Below are 13,207 nucleotides of genomic sequence, written 5' to 3' on the forward strand. Positions count from 1 at the left end.
ATCAAACGCCTCCAACCAAGTGAACATGGCGCAGCACCATGAGGGTATCGGCCAATCGCAATTTTCCCATTTGTAGTTCTTGTACTTATTTCGCAGTTACGATTTGGATTTTGCTTGCCTGAAAGTAACGAGCGTTGATCAAGTGTCATAAAATATGGTCTCAAGTGGAAAAAGGTCTAACATTTGCGACGCACAGTTCTCTTTCGATTTATTAGAGCATCAGATGCAGCCCCTCTAAACTTCTATATTATGTGTTGGGCGAGTTATTTTGGGCAAAATATGTCACTAAAAGATTTTGTTTGTTTCGAGAACAATCGTTCTGGCGAAGATGATTTTGCACATTCAGGAATCCTCGATAACAGACACATGTTATGGAGTGCAACCATTTAAGTGTCATGCGACGATGTCACTAAATAGGAAAGGTTCCGATTTAGGAAGCACCAGTACTGCATGTTCTAATGTAAAAATACGAAAATCAAAGGGGTGACTATTAATTAATTTTTGCTTGATAGTCATCATTTGACTCATTGAGACTTGTAATGCGATATTGTTACTGATGACAAGCTGTGGTGTCTTTATATTAACTTCATAAGAAGGTTGAGTAGCTGACCCTAACAAACGACATATACTCGAGCAAGGGGCAGAGGGAACAGATTTTGTCTCTCGTAGCTCAGAAACGATGTTATGCGCTACAAAAATCTCCCTGGAGAGAATACAAGGTAGCTGGTATTACTTTTTGCCAATAGTTAAGAGACGTATCGGTTGCAGTGTAAGGAAGACAACCTAAAAATTGCATTACGTGTTGATACTATGCGATAATGCACTCTGCTCATTTCACTAACAAAACTGTCCATTTTCTACAGGTGTGCAATCGGTAAAACACCTGAGCGTTGTCCAACTGTTTTAGATAATATAAGGCAATATACTATTAATGATTAATTTCTCTTTCATGTTTACTATTATGTTCCATAAAAAAGCAGATAAAGGTATTAAAATATGCACTGTTCTTTTTCAGGTTACCACAATATCCTATTAACGGAAGTCAATTCTAATGTAACATAAGTTATCTGCAACAGGAGTGTGCCTATATCATCACGAGTTAGTGTGATATTACTCACTCTGGACTTCGAAACGGTCTTTGTCTACCTCCTGCCCTGTGTCACAATGAAGCAGTACGGAAAAGTGACATATCATAAATAAAATGAATAAATTTTTGTTATATGTTTTTGATCTGACTGCTTGTAGTTCTCTCACAAAACGGCCAAATATGTATCAGCGAGACGGGAACGAGTGCAGGCAGCGCTTTGTAGCCGACTACGTTATATCACAGTTAGCGGAATACTGCAGCGATCCATTCTTCCTTATTGCTCTAGTGCAGGCTAGAACAGATAAGCTTGCAAAATAAATGTTTCCACGTCGAATTATTTTCCTGGGCTGAAAACTGTAAATTGATAAATTTATTTTACGTCTTATGTGCAAAAACATTAAGATAACTTAATTGGAATGATATGAATGTATCAAGCGAATTTTTAGGCTAATTCCATGTCACCCAGGTGTATCTCGTCGGTCACAGGATTGCCAGATTTATCCTGTGGTACTGCCGAGATTCAATTATACATCTAGCGTGAAGTATACAAGCCTTGTGCGGTCTTGGAAGTGACTATAGTTCGTGTCTCAAAGATGTGGCAGCCGAGCGCCGAAATAAATGTCAATGAGTCCTATTTGCTTTCTGTAACTGAGCTGGAGGCTAGAGCGTCGTAACTATTAATTCTCAAATGCGCCGACGGCAAACTAAGCAATACAGATCATGGACTGTCGCAATTATTTGTGTATCTCTGTCTTACGCGTAGTGAAACTAAAATGTTTATCGCCAGACATGTTTCACATTTTTAAAATGCTTCCAGTATTTTATGGGTAGGAAACGACTATTTTTATAATAAGAGACTTGGAAAACATTTTTCCAAGTCTCGTTTGGTGGTAGTTTTTGATTCAGCCGCAGATACTAGAACCGTCTTCCCATCTCTGCTGTTACAGGTGGATTAGAAAATTAAATGAAGTATGTTTGAGTCTCAATCGGAGTAATAACTTCAGCAATTTCCGATACGCTACTTAAAGAAACTTGGGACTGGAAGAGACTCGAATGCGTGACTTTATGTTTACAGTCCACGAAACTTACCACTACACCACGAACAAATACACTCCTGAAACAGGTATAGAACTGACGGGACTTCTTCCATACACTTCCACATCCTACAGTGTTGAAGATTGTGCATACGACCAGAGGTAGAGTTCTGTGGCGCTGTCTGCTGTTGGCTAGGTTATATGTCTAATACTGTACTTTTAGTAAAATTAATTGTTTGAACCCAGATTTGACGTTTGGTATCTTGGCTACGACTGCTCTCTAATGTCACGTCTGAGTAATCTACTTTAGGAAACATGAGACATAATGAAAAAAAAAGGGCTTAGGGTTTACCCACTCCAGTTCCAAGCGATCGTTAATATATAAGTTCGCACAGATCTCGCTGGAGCAAAAATGCGGTTTTAAGTCTTTTCCTCGTTTTCTTTATCAGATCTAGAAACGGTCAGAACTAAATTCCGTAACTAAATCACAATCTGTGCATCCTATGCCTTCTCACGACTTCCATTCAATAAACTGTAGTGTTTAGTAGAAGTGTCTGTTTTGGAAATTATCAGTTGTTTCACAAGAAAGTTCAGAATAGTATCCAATGGACAATTAATGAGAGTAATTTGTATTTTGTTCGTTACTAATAATACTCAGATGAGCCAACTGCAAAGTAAACAACACAGATGATTAATAGTCACAATTTTTTTTGTCTTGAGCATAATGAGACTAAAAGCTAATGGCCACTCATATTTGACCTATAAAGAACATGTCCAGAAGTTATATTGTCATTTTGGGAATCATCACCAGTAACAAACGATACGGAAACAATGAACATACTGGGTAAATCTGGAGGTAAAAAGCATATTGAATAGTAGAATAGCACGTTTCTTTATATCTTTCTCTTAGTAGATGCAAAACAACAGAGGTACATTTCATTTGTATATACAAAAAAATTTTGATTACTGTGTCATATACACTCCAGGAAATGGAAAAAAGAACACATTGACACCGGTGTGTCAGACCCACCATACTTGCTCCGGACACTGCGAGAGGGCTGTACAAGCAATGTTCACACGCACGGCACAGCAGACACACCAGGAACCGCGGTGTTGGCCGTCGAATGGCGCTAGCTGTGCAGCATTTGTGCACCGCCGCCGTCAGTGTCAGCCAGTTTGCCGTGGCATACGGAGCTCCATCGCAGTCTTTAACACTGGTAGCATGCCGCGACAGCGTGGACGTGAACCGTATGTGCAGTTGACGGACTTTGAGCGAGGGCGTATAGTGGGCATGCGGGAGGCCGGGTGGACGTACCGCCGAATTGCTCAACACGTGGGGCGTGAGGTCTCGACAATACATCGATGTTGTCGCCAGTGGTCGGCGGAAGGTGCACGTGCCCGTCGACCTGGGACCGGACCGCAGCGACGCACAGATGCACGCCAAGACCGTAGGATCCTACGGAGTGCCGTAGGGGACCGCACCGCCACTTCCCAGCAAATTAGGGACACTGTTGCTCCTGGGGTATCGGCGAGGACCATTCGCAACCGTCTCCATGAAGCTGGGCTACGGTCCCGCACACCGTTAGGCCGTCTTCCGCTCACGCCCCAACATCGTGCAGCCCGCCTCCAGTGGTGTCGCGACAGGCGTGAATGGAGGGACGAATGGAGACGAGTCGTCTTCAGCGATGAGAGTCGCTTCTGCCTTGGTGCCAATGATGGTCTTATGCGTGTTTGGCGCCGTGCAGGTAAGCGCCACAATCAGGACTGCATACGACCGAGGCACACAGGGCCAACACCCGGCATCATGGTTTCCCCTTCCTGGGACAATGAATTCACGGTGTTCTTATTTCAATTTCCAGGAGTGTAGTTGAAACATTTCATAACAGAGACTGAAACAAACAGTTTTCTTTCATTATATCATTCTTTCGTCGTAAGATAGATATGATAAGTGTATAATTAAACTGCATTTCCTGATACATTTCGGTTATGGTGATAGAATATATACTTTACAAATTCTCAAGTCATTTTCAGCACTAGCAGTTGTCACATCAGTAACTTTGCCCTGAGTGGGTCGAACCTTTATGATACTTGCGTTAACGGCTATTTAGTACTCAAATTTTCCCACACACATCATCTCCAAAACAAGTAGATCTGATAAAAACCTAGCAGAATACCTATTGTGTCAGTTTCAGTTGGCTTATGCTCTGCATAATTCCGTTCACGGAATACAAAGTTAGATGGACGGTCTGCATTTCCGTCAAAGATGCCCTGCGCCGCTTTCACTCGGTGTATTATTTCCTTTTCATGGAAAATATGTGACATTAAGGACTATGTCATACCATTTAATAAAAACAACGTAGTACGCGATTGGGATAATGGCGTAGTAGGTACAGCAGACGTAACATGCCAGTTCCATCAATTTTAATTCGTGGTAAGAGTTATTAGTTTAGGAATACAACTATACTTTAAATGTTTCTTTGACACTACAATAGTGAAGTCGTAGTCGCAGTACATAAAATTTTTCTTTAAAAATGGCGGGGTTACACTACCTATTTCAACGAACTACGTCGTCATTTTGAAATGTAAAACATGAGTTGGAGAAAATATAACGGCAATTGTGACCATATATTCTCCAACTTACGTTTTACATTTGAAAATGACGACGTAGTTAGTTGAAGCCGGTAATGAGTGTCAAATTAACATTCAACTTATACTATAGTCACACTCCTCTACGACAAATATGTCGGAATATAGAAGCAACGCTGATTTTTAAGTATTAAAATCTTGAAGTATTCGTAGGTATATATCTGAGGATGCAGTGGACTCAAACGATCGACTTTTGCCGTAATATATTTTGATTTCGGAATGGGATTTCAAAATTGCCTCTTTTACGTAGTCTTTGGTACTGGCTTCCTGCATGCATCTAAATATAAAGAACACAAAGTAGTATGAGTCTACTGAATGAGTGAAAATTGTAAAATAGACAGCTTAGTCTTTACATATAATCCGCTCGTCTTTTTTTATATAAAAAAGAGAGACAGAGCGATAAGACAAATGAATTTTCCTCATATTCGAGGGAATCAAATCATTTGTCATAAACAAAATATTCTCCCTAACAACATAATAAATTAGTACGGTATCCAGTTTCCGTCCGCCTCCACAGCCACATTTGGCAGCTGGGGAGTAGAGACAACAAGTTTCTGAATGAATCTGTTATTCTGTGACAACGCTTCCCATTCGTCATGAACTGCTTCGGACAGAGCTGGATTGGGTGTCAGTACTGGTCTTCTGCATTTAACAGTTTTCTGAATCTCTGGCCCTATGTGCTTTATGGGTCTAAGGTCAGCACCTGAGGGAGGTTGGTCCAACAGCTCTAGTCTCCGCTCATTCGATACCAGTTTTGTACACAGTTTGCTGTGTAAACAGGACAATGATCATGTTGGAAGATTATTTTAAAACCCGAAATCCCTGACGAACCGGAGGAAGCGATACATCCTCCAGTATTTCGCTACAGTGATGATGAAAAAGGGGTTCAGTTGCGGCAGAAGGCCGAAACTACATGCTGATATACATTCTCAAACTGTAACAGCAGTTCAGCCACACGTTTGCCCTTCAACGGACACATTTGCTGTCGAATCTCATTCCTGTTGGTAGATAAACATGGAATGAAGTATTTGGTGATACGAAAAACACTTAATCGTCCTTAAATAAAACTTCCTTCCAGTGCTAAAGCAATTTCGTTCTGTGTGCCAGTCCAAATCTCAATCAGGCAGCCTTATGTTGCTCAGTCGCCACGTCCTTATTCACCAGGTTTTGTCCACACCTTCCTTTCTCGTTGAGACGACTACAAATGGTTGACCTGCTCACACTAAGCTGGAGGATGTTCCTGCTAGTCCTGAAAGGGTATCCATCATTGCAGTGGATCCTCTGGCGACGGTTGACGAGATCCTCCTCCGGCATTCGCTTCACCCAAAGTTGTATCTTACATTCTCGGTCTTCCAGGCACAGGCTTTGACGCTGATACCGTATCCATCTACAAAAAAGCTCGAGAATGCGACCTTCATAAAATTCCTTGGATTGTGAGTGAGCCCTTCTGTGGCTCGCATTGGTGCTGTTTGTAGGTCTCCGCCCCCTGTTGGAAGCCAGATGGAATCGTTTAGTTGGCATGGTTGTGGTTGTTTGTCTCCTTCTTGTGTTGACTGGCGCCACTCGGTTTCGCAAGCGTTGCTTGTCCGCTAGTGGCAGCAGCGGCGGTTATCGAGAGGTAGTAACTGTTACCCTATCTTTGCGGCGACGTCGTTGTTTTGCCGGGTCGTTTGAGTGTGCGGAGTTCGGTTGAGGACTGAGGAAAAGAGAGGTCTGGGCAGTGCGAGGACACGCCGGGACCTCTGTTGGCCCGCATGAACTGCTGGATTGAAGGATTGTAGTCGCAAGGGTGCACGACATCGTCGTAAGCCGGATCCAGCAAGCTTTAAAAGCAGTGCATTTCAATCCAAGTAGAGAAACTTTCACCATTGTGATATCTCACCATTCTCCGGTGACTTTGGTTCGTGTTGCTGCTCGTAGCATCCCCGAAGCGAAGAGCAGCGAGTGGAGTGCTTCGGGAAGGCGAATCTGATTAGCATTCGTCGACTTCTTATTACTGCATTCAACTTGTTACAATTTGTTGAGTTCAACCACCGGTAATTTTTCTTGCCTGGTGGCCGCTAACGCACCAGTTACCTGTGTATGTAACGGCAGTGTTTGCCGCTACTGGCCGGTAAGGCGTGTAGTTTTGACAGCTTGGTGATTCTTTTACTCTGGTGGTAATGATTCTTTCCCGTTCCGGGCGCTCTAAACACAGTATTCTGGTGGTAGTGGAGATCGCCGGTTCCGGCTCTGGCTTATTGTTCCATCGTTGCATTTGGTTTATCGGACGTTAGGTAGCTTCAGCAAGATTATCATTAGTCATCCGTTAGACTGCCACTAGTCTGAGCTACTATCTTGTCAAATGAATGCAACTCTTTTCTGCCTATCTCATCACACACTATAGTGTTTGTTGCCGGACATTCTCAGAGGTCAATTCCTGGAGCACCGTCTGGATCAGTTGCTTGTTTTTTAATTAACTTTTTATTGCATTTGCTGTTTTACAGCAGGTTTCAAAAGTTTTTTATATTATTGCTGTTTCGTGCGTGTAAGGCCTTCAGCTGTGATTGTGGTTATTTGGTTTAAAATTCTAATTTCCCATTAGTATTTTAGCAGTAAGCCTTAAAACTATATTTACTGCCATTCCTGGAGTCCGATGCTTTCTGCTGCGTTTGTGGTGACTTACTTTAATATTTCAATACCTGTAATATGTAAGTTGCAGCGAGTTTTAACAATTCTTGATTTATTGCCATTATTGCCGTGTATGGCCTCCTACCCAGATCACAGTGGCTTGCTTTTAAAACATGATCTGTTACATCTGTATTTAATGGTGATTTTCTAAACTGTAACTCACTGAAAACACAGTTAGAACCTGCTGACAAGGCAGGATAAAACGAAGTGCGATACAAGGTGGAGAGCACTTCCTCCTCCTCAGATGTCAAATTCATTCCCTATCACATGCCTTAAAAAGATTTAATAAATTAGTTACTTGTGAGTATTGTTTAGAATATCGCGTAAACCAATTTTCTCTGCAAACAACATACATAGTTACAGTTCAGAGCTTAGTGGCAAATTTTAGATTCACGTTGAGATACAGGTCATGCTGCTCTTGATATCACATTTTAGTCAACAGTGTTAACTGACATATTACAAAAATATGGTTCAAATGGCTCTGAGCACTATGGGACTTAACATCCGTGGTCATCAGTCCCCTATAACTTAGAACTACTTAAACCTTACTAACCTAAGGACATCACACACATCCATGCCCGAGGCAGGATTCGAACCGGCGACCGTAGCGGTCACGCGGTTCCAGACTGAAGCGCCTAGAACCGCACGACCACACCGGTCGGCGACATATTACATCACAGAAGTCTGTAGCAGTGCATCGTACGAGTTGTAGGAGAGAGTATTAGGTAAGGCGGTGAGCTTTTAATTACTTGTTATAAGATTAGAATACTGCCGCTTTTTCAAATTTTAATTCGTTGTAAACTAAGAATTGTTAGTTTAGGAGATATCAATCGCAACGCTGAAAGTACGCATAGTATTGGAAGCATTTGTGTATATGGCTTCTAATGCTCGTTGGAGGTAGGTATGGACGAACTGTCTCCCCTGGTTTCCCTATTATGAATACATCTCTGTCTGATGTTGAACTCAGCCTTTGGTTGTTAATGGTTCTCTTATCCGTACGATACCCTCAGATGCTTAACTCGGTTTCAACTAATTACTTCCACAGCTGCAGGAATACAACGTGTGACACCTCTTAGGCAAACTACACTGGTGTCCAAAATTAAAGCAACAAATCGCAATATCCCCACCCTGTGTCTAATTCACGATATAATCGTACAAAATATTAACAGAAGTTCGTATGATCGTATTTAGAACGGAAGATGGAATTCCGGTCAACGGACAACCGCACCAACATTGATATCAGGGCACCTATCGAAAGGGCAGGATTTGCCGGATAGTTCCAAATCCAAAATCGCTTTGCACACAGTCACAAATGGTGCAGTATGGCCCAGAAATGATGCCTACCAGAGTTCCTGCTGTAGAGTACCATAGAAAAAAATGGATCGACGACAGTTGCATACTGATGTGGTTCGTTGGCTTAATGTGTTTCTTGGTTGTGGCGGCAGTTTATGGAGACTGAAAACAATATTCTGAAGATCAGGGCAGGGCCGACAATGTGTGGCATCAGAGAAAGAGGACAGTTATTTGGGTATAAGGGCACGGAGGTACCAACTTAATACTTAACGGCATCTGCCACCTGACCTCCCAGCATCAACTACATAAGTTGTATCGAGGCAAACGGTGTACTAAAGGCATCGGCAGAATGGCATTTATTGTAAGGGATTTGCTGTATGTATTCCTACGACACGTCTTCACAGAAGAGAACGTCTACAGTGGAGTCGTCAAAATACCATCTGGACAGTCAAATGTGGGCAATGTTCTTTTCACAGATGAGCCTCGATTTCTCTGTAGAGTGCTTCTCGATGGATTCCCATCTGGAGATAACGTGCAACACGATTTAGGGATCCAAACATTGTGGGAAAAGACTGATATCGAGGAGGATACCTAATAGTGTGAGCAGTGATTATGTTGACATCTTGGACACCTCTTTACGAAACTGCACGCGTATATCGGCAAGGTTTAACCGCTGTCATGTATCGTGACGAGATATTTGGAACTCATATGCTGTTGTTGTGCGACGTTCTGGGCCCCCACTTCGTACAGATGGACGATAATGCCAGACCTAATAGAGCACGGGTGGTTGATGTTTTCTTGGAAACGGAAGATATTACACGCGTAGCGCGGCCTGTTCGTTCCCCCTCTTTGAATCCCACAGAGCACGTCTGGGAGGCAATACGGTGACAAACTGTGTCACGTCAGCATGCGTCAATCACTCTCCAACACTTCCGAGCAGCTCTGCAGGAAGAATGGGTGCTGCTGCCTCAAGATGAGACTGATGACGTCATTCACAGCATTCCCTGTCGTTGTCAGGCCTCTACTGCTGCCAGAGGTGGTCACACCCCATACTGAGCACATTAACCAGTTGTAGAAATGTGGGTGCTAATCCGTTAAGTTGGAAAAACAAACAACATTTTGTCTACCGTTTTGCATTTGTTTACCTTATGTACACTGGCAATGGCAAGTAAAGCGTTTCTGAAGAAGAGGAATTTGTTAACATCGAGTATAGATTTAAGTGTCAGGAAGTCGTCTCTGAAAGTATTTGTAAGGAGTGTAGCCATGTATGGAAGTGAAACATGGACGATAAATAGTTTAGACAAGAAGAGAATAGAAGCTTTCGAAACGTGGTGTTACAGAAGAATGCTGAAGATTAGATGGGTAGATCACATAACTAATGAGGAGGTATTGAATAGGGTTGGGGAGAAGTTTGTGGCACAACTTGACCAGAAGAAGGGATCGGTTGGTAGGACATGTTCTGAGGCATCAAGGGATCACCAATTTAATATTGGAGGGCACCGTGGAGGGCACAGGATAGAGTAGCATGGAGAGCTGCATTAATCCGGTCTCTGGATTGAAGACCACAACAAAAACAACATATAAATAAATTAATGTCTGTTAATCATTGGTTTGTTAATGTTCTGTTACAGTATAACATCCAAGACAACCACTAAAAATCCTTTAAGAAGAAAGGCTACTTATATCAATGACTTGCAGATTGCCATCTAGTGGGAAATGCTGAGCAGATCGAAGTGGAAACAGAAGTGAATGGAACACATGTGACTGTCCTAACGGCCAAGTACATGAACCAAGGACACTGACTTAATATTAACAGAAAGACACCTAATGTCAAAAGAGCAACCAGATACAACGCAACAGTAACCATTTAGACCCTGTCGCAGCAAGAAAGTACAAGTGGAAGACAAAGTTAAGAAAGACCAAAGCAACCAGGACAGCAGAAAAAAAAACAGGAGAGCTAGATCAAATGAGGTCATAGCTAAGCAAAAAGCAGCAGAGCTTCCTGTCCACCTCACTCCTACCCTCAAATTCCTTGGCCTCATCCTTGACCGCCACCTCACCTGGACTGTGTGTGTGTGTGTGTGTGTGTGTGTGTGTGAAATCTTATGGGACTTAACTGCTAAGGTCATCAGTGCCTAAGCTTACACATTATTTAACCTAAATTATCCTAAGGACAAACACACACACCTATGCCTGAGGGAGGATTCGAACCTCTGGCGGTCACCAGGATGCCCCATCTCCTTACAATCCAACAAAAAACTCGCAACAGACTCTTCCTCCTGAATCTCCTGTCCAGCGAGACATGGGGACTGCATCGTTCCATCATTTTTCACACCTACAAATCCTTGATCTGCCCCATCCTTTGCTATGCCAGCATCACTTGGATTTCAGCCTCTCCCAGGTTCTATAAAGTCCTCCAAATCCTATAACGCCATGCACTTACAACACCATGACCTCAGCGTCGACTTCCATATCTGACTTCCATCCCCAACATGCATCCTCCATGACTTTATCCCCTTCTCCAACCTTCTCCTTTTTGTTAAACACATGCACATCCTGTATTATGTCCGCTGCCTCGATCCCTCCAAACCCCTGGTATCCCCTTTCCTCTCCACTCCAGCCCATTGCTGCTACTTTACCGTTGTGTCCTGCCCTCTCTCCATCTCCACACCCTCCATCTCCTTTCCCAACGCAACTTCCAGGACTTACCCCTCCTGGATAATGAGCTTCACCCTACCAACTCTCCTTCTCCTCAGGGCTCACTCGCTTCCCCCCTCCCTTCCCCTGATTGGCTTTCCCCTCCAACAACCCCTTCCTCTCCTGTGGTCCCCTTCAGTGTCTCTGCAATCCCCCCTGCCTTGTCTTTCCTCTTCATCTCCTACACTACCCAACTCCTGACTCTTGGTGCACCCCCTGTCCCCCCTTTTCCTCTTCCTCCCATCCACCATTCCCCCTCACTTTTCCCTTCTTTCCGACCTTCAGTCCCTTGGCCAGTACCTACCAGCGGTTTTTATTTTTTTTATTTTTCTGTCGTTTCCAGTGGTTTTGTTTTTTAAGTTTTCTCCTCTGTGTGATTTTTTACTGTGACCGACTTGTAACTTCTGTTTGACTACTGTGATTTTAAGTGCATATCGAATTGCCAGCTATGTTCTTTTAACTTTTTTTCGACTTTGTAACTGTCCCGCCTTAGCATGTCCCCATATTAGTGTATACTTAACTCCCATCAGCCCCATTTCCTGTGTTTTTATGTTCCCCTTTCATCATCCCTTTTTTTCTAAGGGTTCCCCTTTCATATATGTTGTAAAACCATATGGCTGAAGAGTGGTGGACTGTGCTGCTGCCAGCCCCTGGGGCAAGGGACTGAAATTACAATACAGAAGAAAAAAAAGGAAAAGCAGAGTCGGACTGTGGGGTCGGTCGGAGGGAATTAGATTAGGAAATGAGACACTTAAAGTAGTAAAAGAGTTTTGCTATTTGGGGAGCAAAATACCTGATGGTGGTCGAAATAGAGAGGATATAAAATGTAGACTGGCAATGGCAAGGAAAGCGTTTCTGAAGAAGAGAAATTTGTTAACATCGAGTATAGATTTAAGTGTCAGGAAGCCGTTTCTGAAAGTATTTGTATGGAGTGTAGCCATGTATGGAAGTGAAACATGGACAATAAATAGTTTGGACAAGAAGAGAATAGAAGCTTTCGAAATGTGGTGCTACAGAATAATGTTGAAGATTAGGTGGGTAGATCACATTACTAATGAGGAGGTATTGAATAGGATTAGAGAGAAGAGAAGTTTGTGGCACAACTTGACTAGAAGAAGGGATCGTTTGGTAGGATATGTCCTGAGGCATCAAGGGATCACAAATGTAGCATTGGAGGGCAGCGTGGAGGGTAAAAATCGTAGAGGGAGACTAAGAGATGAATACACTACGCAGATTCAGAAGGAGGTAGGTTGAAGTAGGTACTGGGAGATGAAGAAGCTTGCACAGGATAGATTAGCATGGAGAGCTGCATCAAACCAGTCTCAGGACTGAAGACCACAACAACAACAACATGCAGAGACTATTTAGAAAAGAGCTGGCCAGAGTGTTACCAGGATTAACTGTCCATCTGATCATATGGTGTGCGTTTTTTTGCAGCAGGTGCCACTGTATGCTTAGTTACATCTAATAATTGTTAATCAATGTTGTATGCAGTGTGAGTTTGCTCCTGAGTGTACCATGTCAAGTAAAGTTACACTTGCCATGATAAAGGGCCTTAGGCATTCCACCTTGGTGTCTTACTACTTCATAAAGGATCGGCACATATATGTAAGTAAGACTGCTCATTATGTAGTGAATGTCTGATTATGATGGTGCTAACCATGGCTTTTAAATAAAAGTTTCTACACATCAGTCACAGGTAACGAAAGAAAAGGCAACATCACGTTTCGTGTAAATATAACTCTACTCAGCCTTGGATTTAAAATAAACTCAGCTGTTA

Source organism: Schistocerca cancellata, chromosome 8 (assembly GCF_023864275.1).
Source record: "Schistocerca cancellata isolate TAMUIC-IGC-003103 chromosome 8, iqSchCanc2.1, whole genome shotgun sequence".
Lineage (NCBI taxonomy): Eukaryota > Metazoa > Arthropoda > Insecta > Orthoptera > Acrididae > Schistocerca > Schistocerca cancellata.